Source organism: Microtus pennsylvanicus, chromosome X (genome assembly GCF_037038515.1).
Source record: "Microtus pennsylvanicus isolate mMicPen1 chromosome X, mMicPen1.hap1, whole genome shotgun sequence".
Lineage (NCBI taxonomy): Eukaryota > Metazoa > Chordata > Mammalia > Rodentia > Cricetidae > Microtus > Microtus pennsylvanicus.
This window is the reverse complement of record NC_134601.1, coordinates 109,376,822-109,393,410: the sequence shown is the minus strand read 5'-3', so window position 1 is coordinate 109,393,410 and position 16,589 is coordinate 109,376,822. Positions and strand designations below refer to the sequence as shown.

The window sequence follows — 16,589 nt, the reverse complement described above, 5'->3', positions numbered from 1 at the left end:
GTGAATGAGTGTTACCTTTTCCCTTCACCCCTTCCTGATGTGGGAGTGTCATATATCAATCTGTTGATTTCATTAGCTAAGCAATAAAGAAACTGCTAGGCCCATTGGATAGGCCCACCCTTAGGTGGGTGGAGTAAACAGAACAGAATGCCGGGAGGAAGAGGAAGTGAGGTCAGACTCCACAGCTCTCCTCTCCGGAGCAGACGCCTTCAGAGAGACGCCATGCTACCTGCTCCAGGGAAGACGCACGCTATGAAGCTCCGACCCAGGATGGACTTAGGCTAGAATCTTCCCAGTAAGCGCACCTAGGGGCGCTACACAGATGATTAGAAATGGGCTAGTCCAGGTGTGAGAATTAGCCTAGAAGAGAATGGGCCAAGCAGTGTTTAAATGAATACAGTTTGTGTGTAATTATTTCGGGGCATAAGCTAGCCGGGCAGGGCAGGCGGCTGGGGTGTTTGGGGACGCAGCCCCGCCGCCGCTCCTTATTACTACACCTTCCCATTTTTCCTGTTTGTTGTCTTTTTTTGTTTTTATATACTTTTATATATTCTTCATTTTTTTTCAATCAGATGATCCCTTTCAGACTTGCTTAGATCAGGGCTATAATACATAGTTGACAGTCCTCGGTAGAATGATAAAAATATATTAGAGATCAAAATTATAAAATGAAAATATTTATTAAAAATTCATGTGAAAAATATTTAATTATTTTAGGGAAGTCAAAACATAAAATATGATTGGTATCTTGCTGATTGAAAGTAATCACTTTACCACATGCATTGTAAATATTTGTACCATTAATTTAAAGGTGATAGTTAATTTAAAACTGAATTATAATCAAAGTTATTTTCCAACATTGTCATAATGTCACCTTGAAGAGTCATGTCAATGGTACCCACCATGCTTCTCTTCTCCTCCACTCTTGCTCTTTCTCCCTTGCTAAGTTCTTGTCTTTGAGAAGCCAGGGTTTGCTTTGGTCTCGAGCTTCTAATGGCTGCTGTTCATCCCGCTCTCCATGACACTTGATTTCCATTTTATTTGATAAAGATTCTAGAGTCAATCCATTCCCAAGCTCCCTCTGAGTCTCTTGAGATACTTTTGGTTCCTTTGGATTCTGTTCCAGGTGTTTCTGCATCTGCTGCTCCTCAGTCCGGGCTTTCGCTTCCTTTTCTATTGCAGTTTTTCAAACTGGTTGAAAAGTTCATCTGAAGATTTTAGTAAATTTGATGATTTCGCTGGCTTGCATAAACTTTTCCAAGACTCTGCATTCTTATCCTTCTGCACACGAACATGACAGTCTGGCTCTAGCATTGTGGGATTCTCAGTAGAGGTATGCACCACAGTAGGGCCATTCCAGACTTGTTTGGAATCACCTGAAAGAGACTGAGTCTGCACAGATGCAGTCTTCTCCATGGTCTGCAGATGTCCTGACACATCGTAGCCATGCACCTGCTGGGATTGCTTCTGTGGTGTTGCACACTGTGGGGTAGCCTTCTGAGTAAGCTGAGGTCAGCAGAGCCTGCATCTCACACAGAAACCTGTATCGTTTTATTCTCTTTCAGGGGTAAATCATTCTGTTTTGCATCAGTAAATTTAGGAAATATTTCTGGTTCCGAATCGCTGCTGTCGGAGGAGCTCGAGTCACTGCTGCTGCTCAGGGACCTCAGGATCTCAAGCTGCTGCTATTGCTGCTGCTACTGCCACAGCTGCTGCTGCTGTCACTCAGGCGGACCCGCTCACCAGCTGGTGTTGTAGGTGGCAGGGGCAGGGGCTGGGGCTTCTCTCAGAGTACAGCTGGTTGTTGATGTCCAGCAACCGCCTCTCCAGCTTGTTTGTTTCTGGGAATGGAGCTCTTTCTTAGAGCAGACGACCTTCTTCGCTTGGGGTTTCAGTGACCGCTTCTGCAGACAGGCAAGAACATACTTCTCTAGTCTCAAAGTCAATCTCGATCTCATATGGGTTGGAGTTTCTCAGGAAAGGCTCCCTTGATTGTATTATATGAACTATGTGCCCAACCTTTTCCCCAGGAAGTTTATGTCCAGACTCAACTGCCTTTTCTCATTATAGTTCATGGGCTTCATCTTCGGATTTCAAAGGTGGCTTCTTTTTTGGTTGATTGCTCTGGGGCCTTTCATTCTGTTTGGTTAGTTGAAGATTTTTCTTTGTATTTTCATCTGTTATAAACCTTTTTTTTCTTTTTGGTGCCCTTTTAGACTTTTTATTCTTTTTTTTTTAGCTTATATAATGGGTTCCTGAAGCTTGGCGATGTGCTACACTTGCTCATCCTCAGAGTCTTCAGAAGAGTAGTTCTCCGAGGAGGCCTTGCTGCTACTCTCTCTACTGGGGGTTTTCACACTGCTTGTTGTAAGGTCATATGTGTGCATGCACTCAACAGGCTCGTCAGAAATCTTGGCAAAAAAAAAAAACCATCCAGAAGCATTCTAGCCATTGCCACGACTTCATGATCTGGAAGGTTGTATTTGTAGCAATTCATAAATATTAATCTGACATCTGCAGCATGCATCCTTCTATTCTTGGTTTTCCATTTTCCCCTTAATAGTTTCAAGATCCATGGGATTTTTGAGAAGGTCATAGTAGTTGTAGAGCCCCAAAGCATCAGCATCCAGAGGACTATAGAAGTTCCATGGCAAATGTTTCTTGGCCAGCATTTCCTTAAGAATCACACTGCAGTACCTCAATTGTTCAATTACTTTGACTGTTTTTAAAACTTTTTGTTGTTGCTGAGAGTCTGCCAAAACACTCTTCAGTATGTTCTCTTTCACCAACATGGTCATTGACTTTATTTCTCTGGTTGTTGGAGGAGACTTGCTGCTTGCTTTAACTATGGAAGTGGCAGGATTTATGGCATCTTCTCTCCTCTTCATACCCTTTGTGATTTGGAATACAGTCTGTGAGTCAGTGGTAGGGGGAGCTTCATGCCCCATGTGTAAGGGAGAGAAGAAGAGCTCACAAAATCCAGAAGAAATCTCTTGCTGCTTAAATAATTTTCTGCTGCTTTGGAGGGATTTGATCCTTAGCAAAGGAAGTTGGTATCTTTTGTTGAGTATCTTTGTTCTTTCCTTACCACCCACAACTTGATCTTCTTGTGGCATCTGAGATAATTTCTGCATAAATAACTTCTCTAGAGCTTGGACAATGAGAACAATGTCATCTTCAGACTTGTATAAATAACAGTTTGAAAATATTGTATTGAAGTCTTCTGTGCATTCAGAAGCCTTCACATAATATTTTCTAACCGCTTCTTAATTATATGTAAATCCATTGGGGTTTTAGGATGGTGTAATAATCAGGTAGCTTTAGTTTCACAGCATCCATGGGCTGCTGAAAAGGCCAGAAGAACTGATGCTTCCAGAGAGCCTTCAAGACGACTTTCTGTGAGAACTGCAGCTGATTCATCAGCTTTCCATTTCTCTTAGTGTTTATGTACTCTGGCGGAGGGGGATTAACAATCTCTGTCAACTTGTCAGAGACATTCTCAACTACTTACGATTCTGGTGTTTTAATGTTGTCTTCAAGTACACGTCCTCTTAGGAAAGGGGCCTCATTCGATCGGCCTTTCGGTTTACACTACATAAAGCAGTGCATGGCAGTAGCTCCTGATTCCCCACCAGTGGATGCCAGTTTTGTCCAGATGGCAGCCATATTTTTTATCTTTGCCCTTCTGACTGGAGTTTGAAGAAATCTGAGCAGTGCTTTGATAAGCATTTCCAAATGAATAACAGAGACAGACAATTTTATGATACTTTTTGGGAAATTTCACTCTTTCTCCCATTTAATAAAATATTTCAGGTACCAGTTCCTAAATGGAGTATTTAGTTTCTGACTCTGTTTTTGGAGTTCTTTATATACTGTGAATTTTAATCACACCAGTGGTAGAGCTGGCAAAGGTTCACCCCATTCTATAGGCTTCTTCTTCATTCAGTTTATTGCTTCTTTTACTATACTATTTTTTCTTTTGCGAAGTCCTACTTGTAAACTTTTAATCTTAATTCATGTTTTATATGTTTGCCTGCACTGTGACTGTATTAGATATTGTCTATATGTTGGGAATTCTGGATGAAGAACTCGCTTATGTGGTTTTAACTTTCTATTCTGAACTATGGGCCATTGAAAGATATTTCTGTAGAGAGATAATGCCTTCACTCTTTTATCTGATGGAGAGGACTTAGGAGTTCCACTATTTTTCAAAGCTGCCTATAGTCACACTGATAGAATAAATTTCCAAAGTCAGCCTAAAAATTTTTTTAAAAATCAAAGCTAAAATTAAAGTGGTTTAAGTCCTCTAGGGTTGAGGGCAAGGCTCAGCAGCAGGGCCAGGAACTAGTATGGATAACCAAGGCCTGGAGCAGGAACCTAGTGGACATGAATCAGAGATCAGTGATGTTCTATTGGCAAGAAGGTTACTCATGGTTGGTGTGGCCTGCTCCTGAGCACCAGAAGTCTACTGGGGTTGAAGGAAGTGTCCAGGGATGATCTGTGATAGCATAGCAAACAATATTTTATTTGTTTTTTGTTTTGGTTTGGTTGTTGATTTGTTTATTTTGAATTTGTCTTTTGGTGTTTTTTTTTTAATTTTGGTTTTTTTAAGACAGGGCTTTTCTGTGTAGCTTAGAGCATTTCCTGGCACTCACTCTGTAGACCAGGTTTACTAATTCTCTTTCTCATAGCCATCTCTAGTCACCAGTAGTTTATAACTATGGGTGGGAAGCTGCAAACTTTGTTCTTCTCCATGTTAACATGTCCACTGATATTGTTATTGTCCCAGTGTATATTATACAGCTATTTCTAGGAGACATTGTTTCACAGCCATTATCCTTATTTTCTTGCCCTAAGAAACTTCTGCACCCCTCTTTTGCTGTGTTTCTTGAGTAATTGTTGGAGGAGCTGTCCTATGGTTGTATCCATAGTTACTAGGCAAGACCTGCCAAAGTATTCTCAATAATACAATAGTGCCTCTTCTAATAGCTGGTAACCAACAACTCTTGATTGTATTTATATGTCTTGATCGCAGGTAGGAAATTTTCACAGTGTGCTAAATGGTAATTTGTTAATCATCACTTCTAGGGGAGGTATCTAGCTTTCTATCAAGATAATTTGGTAGCAATTTCAGGTTAAATTGCATACATAAAGTGTTTCAAAAGGAAATTTTAATTTAATTTTGTCAGCAAAAACTTAAAAAGGGAAATTGAAATTTGCCACAGTGAGTTTTAGACAAGCAAAGTTAACTGACCTTGTTGTCTCTTCTTTTTCCCAAGATATACAACCCTCATCAATTGGCCTTAAGTGTCATGTATATGTAGGACCAAGATTAGGTGTTGACAGAGACTGTTCCTTCATTCATGGCCATTCCAACCCTGAAATAATCACACAGAAACTATATCATTTGCAATACTGTTTGGTAATAACTTAAGTATATTTTAGCTATCTTTTATACCCTGAAATAACCAATCTCCATTAATCTGTGCTTCACCACAAGTTTGTGGCCTATTGGAAATTTCTTGGTGAGCTCCTATCAAGGCATCTGTCTCCTGTGGTGGCTACATGGCTTCTCTCCAACTCTGCCTTCTCTCTCTCTCTGCTTCTCTGTTTGGATTTCCCACCTTGCTTTACTCTGTTAATCCATTGACCAAAAGAAGCTTTATTCATTAACCAATAAGTGCAACACATATACAGAAGAACTTCCCACACAACTCGGGAACCCTTAAATTTCATCTCTTATGTCAATTCTCAGGAGCCATTCAGCTGGTTTTTCAGACATGTTACTTCCTTGCACTGAAGCATCTCAAATATCTTAGTTTAGCATTTTACTGGTTCCCAGGGATCCTCTTGTTATCATTTTCTTACCTCAAGAAAAAAAAGTGTATAACCCACATCCAGCACATTATATAGAACATGGCAATGAAATTAGATTTACAGGTTTACCCTGAAAACACTTTGTTAAAGGAGGTATCTCCCATGAAACTAAAATGATAAAAAAATTGAGACAGGATCTACTTATGTAGCACAGTTTTATGTGTATCTCTGCAACCACCATGGTCATCAGGGTAATGATCCACAGGAGGCAAGAAGGTATTTTGGTTCAAAATGACTAAATAATCTTTGTTAGTCTGGCACCAAGTAGTTTATTCTAGTAATATTAGGCACCACACAATTGGGTGAAAACTGGCCTGGTGTTTATTAACTCAATGCCATCCACACAATAAATCAGAAAGTAAGCTAAATAAAGATCCAATGTGAATACATCAAAACTCTTTACAAAAGACAGGTGAAACCTTCCATAAAGATGGGTCCTATATATTGAGTACATGTGACACACTCCATAATGATGGGTGCTATAGAATGACTGCATGCAACACCTTCCACTAAGTTAGGTTCTATAGACTGATGAGATAAAGAAGATCACTATAAAGGTTGCTGCAGGAATTTCTACCACCATCAGCCTTCAAGCTACCCACCCAGTTTGGCTTGGCCTCGTATACTATTATGCCTATGTAAATCACATGTACGACCTCGATTCTGGCTGTGGGATTTGATTGCTGTTCCTCATTCCAGCAGAGAATTGTGATCTGTGAGTCTACCCCTAAATAAATAACCATCTATTATTCTCAAATCTGAGCTAGTATGGGATTTCTTTTAAGCGTCCTTCTTCATCCGGTGGCCCATGTGGATTCGGACTCCACACCTAAGGGGTGGACAGCCTAAAGGCCTAACCAGTCCACAACCCAGAAAGTTTCCCAACCCTGCCTGCTTGGCTTACATTTACCTAAGCAGTTCTTTCATTCATTAATCTATTTATTAAAACTTTCTACCTCCTCCCCCCTCCCATTGCCCTCCCACTCCTCCCAATTCCTCCCTCCCCTCCCTCTCCAGTCCTAAGAGCAGTCAGGGTTTCCTGCACTGTAGGAAGTCCAAGGTCTCCCCCCTCCATCCAGGTCTAGGAAGGTGAGCATCCGAACAGACTAGTGTCCACAAGGTCTGTTCATGCAGTAGAATCAAAACTCAGTGCCATTGTCTTTGGCTTCTCAGTCAGCCTTCATTGTCAACCATATTCAGAGAGTCAAGTTTGATCACATGCTCCATCAGTCCCAGTCCAGCTGGCCTTGGTGAGCTCCCATTAGATCAGCCCCACCATCTCAGTGGGTGGAAGCATCCCTCACAGTCCTGACTTCCTTGGTCATGTTCTCCATCCTGCTCCTCATTTGGACCTTGGGAGCTCAGTCAGGTGCTCCAATGTGGGTCTATGTTTCCATCTCCATCCATCACCGGATGAAGGTTCTATGGTGATATGCAAGATATTCATCAATGTGGCTATAGGATAAGGCAGTACAAGCACCCTCTTCTCTGCTGCCCATGGAACTAGTTGGGGAAATCCCTTTGGCCACATGGGAACCCCTCTAGAGCCAAGACTCTAGCTAACCCTAAAATGGCTCCCTTGGTTAGAATAACTTCTTTCCTGATCCCATATCCACCCTTCCTCCATCTCAATTATGCCCTTGCCCCAAATTCTCTCCAAACCTCCCATTCTCCCTTCTCTATCCCCATTTCTTCTTCCACCCCAATTCACCCCCACTTCCCTGCTCCCAACTTTTGCCTGACAATCTTTTCAACTTTCAATATCCAGGAGGATAAATATATGTTTTTCTTTGGGTTCACCTTCTTATTTAGCTTCTCGAGGATCACGAACTATAGGCTCAATGTCCTTTGTTTATGGCTAGAATCTGATTATAAGAGGAACATACCATATTCCTCTTTTTAGGTATGAGTACCTCACTAAGGATAGTGTTTTCTGTTTCCATCCATTTGCATGCAAAGATCAAGATATCATTGTTTTTTACGGCTGAGTAGAACTCTAAAGTATATATTGCCACACCTTCTTTACCCATTCTTCTATTGAGAGGCACCTAGGTTGTTTCCAGGTTCTGACCATTAGGAATAGTACTGCTCTGAACATAGTTGAACAAATGCTTTCTGTAATGCAAAGAACACTGTCATTAAAACAAAAAGGCAACCTACTGAAAGGGAGAAGATCTTCACCAATCCCACATCAGACAAAGGTCTGATCTCCAAAATATATAAAGAACTACAGAAACTAGACATTAAAACGCTTATTAACCCAATTAAAAAGTGGCGTACTACACTGAACAGGGAATTCTCAACAGAAGAAGTTCAAATGGCCAAAAGACATTTATGGTCATGTTCAATCTCCTTAGTGATCAGGGAAATGCAAATCAAAACAATTTTGAGATACCATCCTATACCGGTCAGAATAGCTAAAATCAAGAAGACCAATGATAGCCTACACTGGAGAGGTTGTGGAATAAGGGGAATACTCATCCATTGTTGGTGGGAATGCAAACTTGTTTAACCACTTTGGAAATCTGTGTGGAGGTTTCTCAGAAAACTAGGAGTCAACCTACATCAAGAATCAGCAATTCCACTCTTGGGAATATACCCAAGAGGTGCCCAATCATACTACCTAAGCAGTTTTTTTTAAAAAAAAAAACAACCAAAGCAGAGCTAACTGTGTGCATCAAGTTGAAAATTTCCAAAGGTCGTGAATATCCTCCTTCCCTACTACTGCATTCCTTGCTTCGTGGTGTCTCTTGTGCAACTTCTGGTTTATGCTCCCTGCCTGTGAGTTCCGGGCTTCTTGCTCCATGTGCAGAATCAATTTAATTGCTTACAATTTGTCAAGCGAATTATATTTCTCACTATTTAACCAGTACCAAAGCAGGATACTAAAGTGACGAGGGACCATTCCTGTTGCTACTTTTTGCATCGCCGCTAGTCGCCATTCTGCAACCAGATATCTGCTGGTTAATAAAAATTATTAGAGCTAAAACAAATTACCAGATCTCATAACAGGTAATTAATAAATCAATATGGCAAACTACATTAACATTAAAATTTTTAGTAACTTTTTTTGCTAGTACTATGAATTGTATTTTGCAAAGCTTATATGGTTATGATGATATTGGGACTCAGTGTTTTTTTTCATATTATACCCTTGAGATAACAGAGCCAAGAATTAGGCACTATTAGAAATGATACAGTCTTTATAGACTAATAATAAACAGCTTGTTAACAGTATTAATGCCATCAAAAATCAAAAGTTACCTGAAAAAATTAATACACTTGAAAAGTGTAACCATAATTTGACAGACAAATTGAATCCATGTCTAAGGGTTCTGAGAAATTACTTGAAAGAATTCATATAGCTGAATTTGACATTTAAAATTTGTTAAAAAGTTATGATAGGTTAGCATATAGAGTATCTCCTCAGGATGTCATTCTGCACACTATCCAAATAAGAGCATGTTATCTTTAATATTAAATAAGAGGTGCTATCTTTAAAAAAACCTTCGGACCTTGGAATCACATGTACAAAATGAGGACCAAACATTAGGGGCATCTGTGAAATCACTAGCAATATATACAGGCCAATGGTGTTGGACAATTCTGTATTCTGTCAATTATAAATAAATGCTGATTGGTCAGTAGCCAGGCAGAAAGTATAGGTGGGACAACCAGATAGGAAGTAGAGGTGGGGCAATGGGAACAGGAGAATTCTAGGAAGGAAGAAGCCCATTCCTCCCCAGTCCTGTCCAGACACCGAAGAAGCAGGATGTGATCTGCCCTGCTGAAAGGGTACTGAGCCATGTGTCTAACATAGATAAGAATAATTGGCTAATATAAGTTAACAAGAAGCCTGAGTTGAGGGGACAATCATTTTCTAACTTATGTAGATCTCTGAGTGATTTTTTTTGGAGCTAAATGGCTGTGGGACCTGCTGGACAGAAATCAGACGAGACAGAAAACTCAGTCTACAGGCCAGGAGACTAAGGCTGTACAAAAGATAATAGTAAAAAGATTTGAAATGATTGAGGAAATTTTTAGAGCTGATGAACAGGGAAAGAAGGCACAAGGACAGGATTTATCATCACCAGCAGCTGTCAGAGATGACTTACCCAGGGTTTAGCTTCTTACCCTGTAATCTACTCTGATGAAGCATTACGATCTACAGGCCCCAAAGGAACCAAAGAAGGTAAATGGATACCTATAAGAATGAATGATCTAAAATAAATTAAGCAAGCTGTCATAACTTATGGCTTGCATTCCACATTTTTTAAGAGATGATAAAGACATGGGCTTTTAGCATTAAGGTGACATCACACAACTGGCTTCAGTTAGTTTCGGCAGTACTGGATAATGAGCTCCATTTATGTTTGAATGTTATTTCAGGGAAGAGGCTAAAATTTTGGAACAACATGGAAAAGCAAAGGGACTTGAGACTTCCCAAGATCAAATTCTTGGCGAGGGCCCTTATGTTGAGTGACAGGTTCAAGCACTTTACAAAGAACAAATCTTGTTCCTATGCCACAAAGCAGCCTTAAATGCTTATAACAGGATTCAAGAACTAGGAAAATGAAGTGAATCATATACTATAGTTAAACAAGGCCAGAGAGAACCCTTTAATGACTTTTTACACAGATTAACTGAGGCTGTTCAAATAGGAGGACCAGACCCAGATGCTAGATTAGTACTTATTAAATCTCTGACTTTTGAAAATGCCAACTTAAAATACAAAAAGATACTTAGGCTAGATACATAGGTTAGATTAGCACCTATGGATGAATGCATCTTGCATACAATGAACATTGAGACATTTGAATATTATACTGAATCTTGTGTAGGAGAAGCAATTTTGAAAGGCATTAAGGACACATAAAAATGCCCAATGTTTTAATTGTGGTAGAATAGGACATCTGAGAAGAGGTTGTACACAAGGAATTCCTAGGATTGATATTTCCTCTAAGAATGATAAGAATGGGAGGACTCATCGTTCAGGTATATGTAGAAGGTATGTCAAAGGCCAACTTTGAACCAATGAAAGCAGATCAACAAAGGACAGACAAAGCAACCTGATATCATTGGGAAATTCCTTGAGAAGATTATCACAGGTTCCCAAGCCAAAAGTGGTCCAGTCATTCCCAGTCACTATGGAGAACATGTTTCACCAGGAAAATTAAGAAACCCAGAGCCTTCTGTAAAAAAAAAAAAATCATACTATTCTGGATGATGGAATAAACATGGAGGATTAATCAAAAAGTCTAATAGGAAATAGGAAATGTATATTCTTTAGACTTCTATAAATGATCAAAGATCAATGCTAAGCACATGTATAAATTCTAATGTAATTGTCGGTTTGATAGAGACATGTGTGGATTTGAGTATCATTACTCCAGAAATTTGGCATCTAAATTGGCCTCTTCAAGAGGCAGATGTTCAATTACTAGAAATTGGAACCATATCTCTGTTGTTCTTAATTTCTGGCTGGTTTTCTTGTCTGCGGGTTAGAGGGTAAAGACGTTACGAGAGGAAGAAGACACAGACACGCGGCGGTCCCACGTGGGTGCACTTTTAATGGGGGAGGGGTAACAGGCAAGTAAAACCTGTGCGAACATGATGGGAAAGGCAGGGAGAGAGAAGAGAAGAGAGCGAACTCGTGGCGGCCTTCCCTTTTTAACGGGGAATGCAAAGGCTTCTGGGAAATGTGTCCTGCTCTGCGTGCACTGGCATTCATAGTCCAGCAGAATGCTGGGAGCTGTAGTTTCTCAAAGGAACAACATTTCACCCTTTTGGTTTGATTAAAAAAATTGGGGGACCTTAAAGGGTAGGGGATGGGGGCGTAGTCCGGTCTCTCATGACTGCTTCCTGCTGGCTCTGGGCATTGAGCGTTCCAGGGAGTGTCCGATTATTCTGGCGATGTCCCAGTGGCATTTGGGATCGCTGGTGTCTGGAATGGTTGATCGTCCCGCTGGAGTTTGGGATCGATGGTGTCTGGAGTGGTTGATCGTCCCGCTGGAGTTTGGGATTGCTGGTGTCTGAGGTGGCCAATTGAAGAAATCTGTCTGGCTTTTTCTGAGTAGCTGGGTCATCATTAAGATGCTGGAAGGCAAAAGTTGCATTAGTAGAAGGAAAAAATTAAAAAGGGGGGGAGATCTGGGGTGAGGGGGGAGAGGAGATCTGGGGTGAGGGAGTCTTAGGATGTCTGGGGTTAAGAATGATAAAAAAACTAAATGATACTTACTCCGTTAATGATCTGCTTGTATTTGATTTGTTTAGCTGGGTCGGGCTGGCATCCTGGAGCTTAAAGAAAATGTCTTAAAAGAAATAGATTTTAACCGTATATTCCTTAACATTTCAGGGGCCACTGCTGCAGTCAGCGGCTGGCCTGTTATGTCAAAGAACTTTGTTGAGAATCTGCTTACCACCTGAGCCCTTGACTCCATATTTGATGATGGTACCTGTAACGACAGCTAGATGGTTATTTATGAATTTAAAGAAGGGAGGGTGTGTTAACACAGCAACGGATGGGACCATTGTCTTCCTTAGAGAGTAGAGGAGTAGAGGAAGCTGAACCCGATGCCCTTTGGAACTTAAGAGAACAAGGTCCCCTCTGAGTTACTGTGTATGAAGGATTATCTTGAGCTGTGGAGATAAACGGTTTAAGATGTGACAGGTGAATCCAATGAGGAATTCCTTCAAGATTGGCAGCTGTGGGAGTCAGAAGAATTACTCTGAAAGGGCCCTGCCATTTAGGGGAAAGAGGTGAAGAGTGCTGGCGTGGAGGTGAGAGTAATACCTTATCTCCTATTTTAACTGGCGGTGGACATGTATTAGCACATGGTTGAGGTAGTGAGTGATCTGTGAAATCCCACAGTAGTGAACTTAAGTGGAAAAGGAGGGGAGTGAGCAGGTGGTCAGGAAGGGGAGAGGTCCCCGATGAGAGGCCGGGGGTTAAGACTGGCCGCCCATACATGAGTTCAAAGGGTGAAATGAGAAGGGGGCCCCTTGGAAGAGCCCGGAGCCTGAGAAGAGCTAGGGGCAGGAGTCTTACCAGTCAAGGTGGAGTTCCTGTGACATCTTAATGAGAGCTTCCTTTAAAGAGCGGTTAGTTTGTTCTACCTTACCTGATGACTGAGGATGGTACGGTATGTGAAAATTCCAGGGGATTCCGAGTGCTTTAGACAGATTTTGAGAAATCTGAGAAGTAAACTCTGGACCGTTATCTGACTGAAGAGAAGTTGGGAGTCCAAACTGAGGAATAATCTCTCAGAGAAGAATATCAGAGACTGTCTGGGCTCTCTTGTTAGAGGTGGGGAAGGCTTCAACCCACCCAGACATTGTATCCACCAGAACCAGGAGATATTTAATTCTCCTGACTGTGGGCATATGAGTAAAATCCAGCTGCCAGTCAGTTCCCGGAAGGGAGCCCCTTGCTTGGTGGGTAGGGAAAGGGAAGCTACGATATTTAGTCCTGGGATCTGACTTTTGGCAGATCTGACAAGAGGCAGTGGTGGCTTTTAGAAACCTGATGTCCTCAGGCGTTGGTTTGATATGTGTTTTTACAAAATGAAGCAGAGCTTTCTCATTGGGATGAAAAAGCTGGTGTAGGTAGGACAGGATCTGTTGAGTGTTAGGAGGTGCCTGCGAGGTTGTGGGCTGTGCTGTAAGTACTCCCTGAGGTAACTGAGGCAGATCTGAGCTAAGTGCTGCTGTCTTAGCTGCTCTGTCAGCCCGGTTATTTCCCTTGGAAACAATAGAACTGTCAGACTGATGGGACCAACAGTAAATAATTCCTATAGCTTTAGGGAGATGGGAAGCTCCTAGTAAGTTCATAATATGCTCTGAGTTGGTAATAGATCCTCCCTTCGCTGTGAGAAGCCCGCATTCCTTCCAGATGGCCGTGTGAGATAACAGGATATGAAAAGCATATTTAGAATCTGTGTAGACATTTAAAGATTGTCCCGCAGCTAACTGAAAGGCACGGTTGAAGGCTATCAGCTCAGCCTGCTGGTTAGTAGTATGAGCAGGGAGTGCCTTTGCCTCGACTATCTCTGTGTCTGACACTATGGCATAACCTGCTCTGCGGGTCCTGTCACATAGAAAGGAGCTGCCGTCCGTGTACCAGGTGTGAGTAGCCTGGGACAGACTGCCCTCCTGTATATGTGAGGGGTGGGGCAGTAGGTCCTCTAGGACCTCAAGGCAGGAATGGGATGAGGAATAATTAACACCAGGTTGAGGTAGAAGATTTGAAATATTGAGAGGTGGGCAGCACTGGAATGTGAGACTCATATCTTCCACCAGCGCCACCTGAAGAGAAAGAACTCGAGAAGGAGGTAGGGTCTGTAGGCCTTTGTAAGTTAAGAGGTTAGACAGGTTATGATGAGAGAAAACCATAGTGGGTGCTTCGAAGTTTAGCTTTTTTGACTCACGAATAAGAAGTTCAGCAGCTGACAAAGCCTGTATGCAGGGTGCCCAGCCCCGAGTGGTGAGGTCCATCTTCTTTGACAGGTAAGCTACAGGTGCGAAGGAAGGTCCCAGTTGATGGCCTAGGACTCCCAGGGCATAGCCCTCTTTTTCTGCTACATAAAGAGAAAAAGGGCGGGTTAAATTCAGAAGATGGAGAGCTGGGGCTTGGGTAAGGGCCTGTTGGAGTCTCCGGAAAGGTTTGATGATGGGGTGAAGGAGGGGCTCATGCAGAGAGCTGAGAGCTGCTTCATATAGGGGGCAGGTGAGGAGAGAGAATGAGGGAATCCAGGATCACAGGAAACTGGCCACTCCCAGGAATGATAGAACCTCTTCTTTGGTGGAAGGAACTGCAAGAGATTGAATTAGTCTTTTTCTGTCCAGGGTGATAGCTTTTTGTGTTGGGGTTATGGTTAACCCCAAATACGTTACCTGAGTGGTGGACAATTGAGCCTTAGAAGGTGAGACTCTGTAGCCCTTTTTGGATAAAAAATTTAATAAGGTGGCGGTGTCAGTCCTGCTAGTCTCCAAAGATGGGCTACACAGCAGAATGTCATCGACATAGAGTACCAATTTTGATTTAAGGAGGGACAGTGAGAGCAGATCAGAGGCCAGAGCCTGGCCAAAGAGGTGTGGGCTGTCCTGGAATCCCTGAGGGAGAACAGTCCAGGTTAGTTGTGTGGAGAAATTAGTATCAGGATCTGTCCAGGTGAAGGCAAAGATGTTCTGAGATGAGGGCTGAGAGGAATAGAGAAAAAGGCATCCTTTAGGTCTAAGACTGAGAAGTGGGAGGTCCCTTAAGGAATGTTAGACAGAAGTGTGAGGGAATTAGGTACCACTGGATGTAAAGGAACGACAGCAGAATTGATGAGCCGGAGGTCCTGAACCAAATGATAAGTTCCATTAGATTTTTTGACAGCCAGTATAGGAGTGTTAAAGGGGGATGAGGTGGGGCGAAGCAGCCCCTTCCTCAAGAGATCAGAGATTATAAGTTTTAGTCCTTTGAGGCTTTGGGAAGAAAGGGGGTACTGGGCTTGGGTGATATACCCAGTAGGGTTTTTTAACTGAATAACAACGGGGGGGTGGTGTTTAGCAACAGCTGGGTTTTGGATGTCCCACACGAGAGGGTCCACCTGGGAGGCTGGGAGAGGAAAAGGCATGTTAGTATCAGAGGATCGCAGGGCCAGGAGAAGCAGCAGCTGTGTCACCAACGAATCTGAAACAAAACGAGTGGGGGGCGCGAAAGAAATGGAGGCTCCCAGCTTGGTCAGAAGATCTCTTCCCAAGAGTGGGACTGGACAGGTTGGTAAAACTAGGAATGAATGAGTGAGAAAGATACCTCTAAATATGCAATTGAGAGGTGGAGTTCAGTGAGGTAGATAAGGCTGTCCCCCTACCCCGACGATAGGGGAGCTTGAGGGGGAGGTTGGCCCCCAAAATTCCCTTAGAACCGAATATGTTGCTCCGGTGTCCAAGAGAAAAGAGATGAGGCGTCCCGACACTGTAAGAAGTACCCGCGGTTCCTGGTTGCAGATGGGCGTGGCAGTCGGGTTGTCGATGGAGGAGCACAGGAACCTTCCAGGGCCAGACCCAATAGGTCAACCTGGGGGTCCTCTGGGGTGGCTGCCCCCGCGTCATTGAACGTGTGAGGACAGTCTGCGGACCTGTGACACCTTGGGCAGGGGCCCCTTGGGTTGCGATGGGGATTGGGGCATGCCTTTGCCCAGTGACCTGTCTTACCACACTTGAAGCATGGGCCTGGTGGTTCATGCACCCTGGGGGGGTGGGGGAGCCGTGCGAGGAGGGCGGGTAGTGGAGTCCATCACCTCGGCTGACCTGGCGGGTGCGGTGATCACTTGGCAATGATTTCGGGTCCTGTCATTCCTCGTGTGGTAGACCTTGAAAGCCGTCTACAGGATCTGTGCCTGTGGGGTTAGGGGACCCTTCTCCAAATGTCTGAGCTTTGCCTTGATGTCTGAGTAGCACTGGTTGACGAAATGGGTCACCAGGAGCTGTCTGCCCTCCGTGGATTCTGGGTCCATGTTTCTGAACTGTAACATAGCTTTAGTAAGGCAGTCAAGAAATGCAGAAGGATTTTCCTTAGTGTCTTGGAAAATTTCTGTGAGTTTAGAATAATTTACTGGTTTGAGAGTGGCCTTCCTTAATCCCACCAGGAGGCAAGTTAGGAACCGGTCTCGGGCCAGAATGCCCCCGGGAGAGTTGTAATCCCAGTGGGGTTCCTGGTTCGGCAC

At 42.9% G+C, this 16,589-nt stretch overlaps 1 pseudogene; it reads right to left on the bottom strand.

The window, feature by feature from the left end:
• Positions 1-818: 818 nt before the first annotated feature.
• Positions 819-16,107, bottom strand: LOC142840489 (bromodomain testis-specific protein-like; annotated as a pseudogene).
• Positions 16,108-16,589: the final 482 nt, after the last annotated feature.